Below are 6,000 nucleotides of genomic sequence, written 5' to 3'. Positions count from 1 at the left end.
ATTCTCCATCTAAAGTATATTCTGCGTGGTCTCCGCACCCATGGTGAGTAGAGGACGATTGGGTCTTGACTCGAAAAAGAGACTATTCTGTTACTGAGACGTAACAGTAGCTGTAAGTTTTTTTTATCAGAGTCTTTTTTATAACTTTTTTATTTATTTAACATGTTTTACAACATGTATACCAAAGACAATCAAATTGTTAGCTAGTAAATCAGACGTACGTTTAATATAAACATATACATATTTGTGTATTTATACACAAATTATGATACGGAGAAAAAAAAACTTTTGCCTCACAGATATGTCAGATGATCACTGATAATCATCAAGTTACGTCCGGTCTCATGTTATATCGCGGTTATAACGCATATATAAATTATATTATCATTAGAATGATAATAGAATTCGAATTCATGACAGATTTATAGTAATTTTTTGAAAAGAAAAAACATAATTAATATAACATATATATAATAATATGCTTGTTTTTATTTTGAAAATTAGAAATAAAAATATAGAAATTTAATTGATAAAAATCAACAAAAAAGGAAAATTATATTCGATTTTTTTATTCACTTACTCTTTAATTTGCTTATACACACTATAGTGTTTCATTAATTAATAATAATTCTCATTGTAAAGTTGAATGATAGAATCATAAATATTATTATGTCCGTATATAATCTTAGAGCCGGCTAGTAAATCCATAAATATTTATAAATGAGATTTTTTTGGATTTTATAATATAGTTTCTTATACCACCTGGTAGATTTAGGCAAAAAAAAATAAATGTTATTTGACAATAAGTATTTCAGAATCTAGTAGTAGCCTATGCTTTCATAGAATCTTACAAAATTTCGTGGTAGAATTATTTATAATTTTATATAATAATAATAATTTTCTTTAACAATAATAATATCTAATTATAGGCATATCTATAATTTATTGATAAGTACTTGTAATATCACAAAGAGTTGAGGGTTTTATGAAATTTGACGAAATTGGGCCATAATATTATGAGTAATTTTCATCAAAAATTTTTTAAAGAATCTTATATCGAATAATTCTACAAAACAGTTTATAAATGTATATTAAAAGATATATCCTATCAAATCCTATAAGAAGTTATTCGCAAATTTTTATTTCTACTAAAATATAAATGTCTGGTATTTATCTGTGCGCACTAATCTCCGTAACAGCTGAACCAATTGCAATAAAACATTATAGACATAGGGGGGAGTTTGTAAGAAAGAGTATAGACTTTTTTTTCAAATATTGATTGTTTATAACAAATTAAATTTAAACACGGAATATTTTCAATGAATTTGAGCTTTTTTTAACGTGATATTATTTTTTTAACTAAATTAAAGACACCGATTATAATAAGTGAATTTGCACTAACTTCTGTTGTCAGTGATAATAAAATTTGTTATAAACAATTGAATATGACCAATTTTAAAAAATGAATTTTAGCAAACTTCTAATGATAAAAATATAAACCGACATCGTGGCCTAAGTGGTAAGGTGCCAGCCTAGCGCACTATGGGTAGCGGGTTCGATTCCCGGCTGAGACAAGACCCATTTATAATATAGTCTTTTCTCTGACCACGATGAGCGGGGAGGCCTCTCAGAGGGCAGTCAAGGGCGTAAGCTATCGTACTGATGACTGAATAGTACAAAAAGTGCTATTGCTGCCACGATGCCCTTGGGGAACCAGGCGACACCCCATTGTAGTACAGCCTTGCTGATGCTGAGTCTGAAACCAGGACTCTTGAGGTAACCGGTAGAATCTCCGAGGGTAGGACGATTTCTTGTGGAACTGGGACGACCTCTTAGGTTGACACCAGGCCTATAGATCTTGCCTACCTAAGGCTGAGGAAACCGGGGGGACCCATGGGGCTTAGCGGAATCTCCAAAGGCAGAAATAACGTTCTTTCGTACCACCATAATATATATATATATATTGGAAATCGACAGGGACTGTTTCGGGGCTCAAAAGGGAACCAAGGCAACTTGGGAACCTAGGGAACCTGCAGGCCTAAGACATAAGACGACCGCCTTTACTGTGCAAACAGACCCTGTACAAAGGCCCTGTGGCTAAGTGCAGGGGAAGGCGGGACATTCTAAGACATCTTCCATGCTTTTTATTGATTAATGATATTAAAAATATCAACTGCAGTTCAATGGGCTGTTATGGTAGAGGAACAAGAACAATCGCTAAAACCTGTGCATCTGAGAGAGAACATTGATGAAAACATTATAATTAATTTATTTATAATGATTTCTTGATAAACTGTGCAATTCGCACATTTAATTCTACATTTTGCAAATGTATTTAATTTAATAATTTTTTCCTATTTTTGGGATCAAAAATAGGAAATACTAAACAAAAGACTTTAAAAAATTATTTTGTTTATACGTAACAGCTACTTCTTTAATAAAAATTAGATAATCTCGAGAACTATTGACCACAGAGATCTGAGACTGGTTTCATTTAACTCTCTAAAAAAATCTCTACAAATCTTATGCATCATGCCTCGAGATATTTAATTAAGAATTCATGAAAAAAGCTCATTTTTTATAAACAAAAATGCCTACTCGCGTTTTCGTTTACAAATAAAAGTAAGCTCTTTTCCTTACTAAAAACCGGCTAGAAAGTAAAATTTATTTATGCTACAATTAGCTTAATGTTTTTATCTCAATTTACAGGACTATAAGAAATTAGTGTCTTTTAAGTAATCGTAAATTAAAATCGTAAAAGTAGTGATAAGAATATAATCTGCAGTAGAACCTTGTATTAGATTGAACGGTCTTTTATTTTTATAATGATCGAATTTGTTCTCACGGTTAAGTATTATTTTTCACAGTAAAAAAGTATAATTGCGAACGAAATCGCGGCTACAAGCTAGTCATTTTTATAGTTTTACTGACCAGTTTTATCAGATTATATAAGAATATATTCTATTGGAATATGTGAGAACTGATTGGTTAATAATATTTCAATAAGTTCTTATAATTCAATTCAATATGTTCTTACAATAATTATATAGCTGAGCTTAAAGTGAAATCAAGGAATGAGAAACTTTTTTATTGTAAGCAATTAATAAATAGTAATTAAAGTAAATTCAAAGTGTACGCATGAAAAATTTCTTTGGATTTTATCCTTATTAATTTTTTATGCATAATTTATTATAAGAAAATTCGTACATACATCTTGATAATATTAGATAAGAGAATTATAAAAGTTTACTAATAACTTCTTGTATGATCTGATAATATTCCTGATTAAATATTTCGATTGAAACCAGTGGAATCCAATTGAATCTAATAGACCTAGAATTGGATTTAATCGGATCGAACAAAAATCTGCCCAATTTGGAAAGAATTGGAATATATTGAAGTAAATTGAAAACATGTCTCTACAGGATTTTTTAGATAATTTTTATTTCATTTCGAATTAAAAATAAATAATATTCAATCGAATAAAAACTTAGATAAAAATAATGTCTGAAAAATATTTTAATTAGATCTTATAGGATGATCCGATTGAGTTTTAATCAGATTTCCTATAGAAATCAAAAGAGATTCTAACAGGATCCAATTGAAAAAATGTATCCATTCCTATACTATTCGAGATATTTTTTAACTATAAATTAGAGTTATCAATCTCTAAACATATTAAAGACTCCCAACATTTAAGAAAAATATTAAAATAATTATTAAATAATAATTTATTGTAAAAAATTGATTTTCCTGACTACGTTCTTATTTCTAACAGAAAGCTGTTTATTTCTAATGGAAGCTAATAGAGATTCTGATGGAATTCAACTAAAACATAAAATTTAAGTTGTCTTTTTTTTAAGTTTACTTTTTCAATTGAAAATTTTCCAATTGAAATCAAAAAAAAAATTACCTATAGAACTCGGTAGAAACCTTTTTTCTAACTTACTCCAATACATTCAAATTATGTCCTATTAAATTTAATTGGATTTTATTGATTTCAATTAAAATGTTTAACTAGGAACATTTATTTCAAGTTGTTTGTTTGTCAGCCAAATATACTATTGGGAATCATTATCAAATTCATTAGTATTATTTTGAGGAGTATACATAAGGTCTGGAAAAAATATTTTCAAGTATATGCTCCATGTTTTCAGGTTTATCTGAGGATTCTTTTTAGATATGTAAATGCAAAAAATTACTTCTGATACTGAACATTTAAAAACAACGAAAGTACGTAAGTATATATTGATTAAATTATTTACAGCTTTCCACTGCATCAATAACAGATACTTATTATTCTGTGGCTTTCGATAGTTAGTTGTTTGATTAATCTTTTCTTTTTCTATTGACATATTTTGTTTGATTATTAAAACTGTATTATTTTACATTCTCATTTTCAATGCAATATAATAATCCCTCTATAAACATTTTACTTAAAACTCTAATAAAAAAACTAATCAGATATTATGATATTTTTAGATAATATCCTTAATAGACGTATATGAAAATATATTTTATAAGTTTCTATAAGATTTCATTAAGAATGAAAAGCTATTTTTCGTCATACCCGCGCGGGAAATTCACTTTTCCATTGGAGAGGGGTTGAACTTTCCACGCAGGTATGACGAAAAACCATATTCAGCCCTAAAGAGGGCACTATGACTAGCTTAAACCACGTGTTTACCACCCTCGCCTTCGGCTCGGGTTGTAATTTTACACGTGGTTTGAGCTAGACTACTATTCCTCCCCAGGTGGGAAATGTACTATTTATCTATGGTAGTAGTGACCCAGAAATAGAAATAGTAAAATGAAGTGATAATATTGAATACCATGAATGCATTTATATATAATAGTCATAATTTTAATGAAGTCGAATAACCATTAATGCTGGATGGTTTATATTAGAAAAATATCACGTATAAAAAAATTTTAGATATAAATTAAAGTGTGTCATATACTTTAATTATATTTGATGAGTTTTCATTATGATACAATTTTATACTCACGGAATGACACATACTCGAGTACTCAAGTAAAAAAATAAAAAAAAACGGTATCTTTCTGAATACTTTAAAGAAAACTTAAAGATACCTTTCTCTCATATTCCCACCAAAGTAAACCTTTGTTCTCCTATTTTCGAAAAAGTCCGCCATCTTTTTAACGTAAAAACAGGAGAAAAATGTGAATTTTTGGAGGAAATATTGAAAAAAAAATTGTAAGTATACCACGCGAACACAATAGGATATCTTTTAAAAATAATAATTTAATGAAAAGAAATTTTCTATGTTTCAAAAAACATGAAAAGTCAGTTTTATTAATGACTAATCATAAGAAATTGAATTTTTTTGTAAGAATTTTTTTTTCAATAAATTATTATTTTTCAGGAGTGCTAATGCTTTTACTTATCAGTGAATAGTGTAGCTGTCAGTTGGAAAAAAAATAAAAAACAATTGATTTGTTGAAAAGCTGCAACTATTTTTTTAACGGAACATGGCTTCCAATTATAGCTTTCTTTGATAAAAAATTAATTACAAATCTTCATTGCATATAGCCCGGACTAGTCTTTATTCCTCTTTAAATTCCCTCAAAATTATACCCATTATATATCGATCTCCGATACGTTGTTATCGAGTCATTAAATAACTTTCTATGTGGTCATAAACTCTAATCACCCGATTTCCACGTCAAAACACTGACTATAGGTGTTTACTATCCTCGGTAATATTACACTTGGGTAAAAATGCCTTATTTTGTGCCTTTGGCTATCAATATACTATTTTGAATACATCAAACATCAAATTGCAAAATATCATCTAAAAGTAGACTGAAGTATATCTATTTTTAATTATATTACTTGGGTATTTAAGAAAACATTTGCATTGTATATCCCCATGCATTCTTATAAAATTGAATTACAGAGACTAACTAATAGGGGAGAGTGGGGTAATTGCGAACACCTAAGGAAGAACTGAAATAAAACAAAAGTAGTTAAAGTTA

This window comes from Chelonus insularis, unplaced genomic scaffold (assembly GCF_013357705.1).
Source record: "Chelonus insularis isolate UGA/USDA-ARS -01 unplaced genomic scaffold, ASM1335770v1 contig_67_pilon, whole genome shotgun sequence".
Classification (NCBI taxonomy): Eukaryota; Metazoa; Arthropoda; class Insecta; order Hymenoptera; family Braconidae; genus Chelonus; species Chelonus insularis.
Note: the sequence above shows the minus strand (reverse complement) of the source record.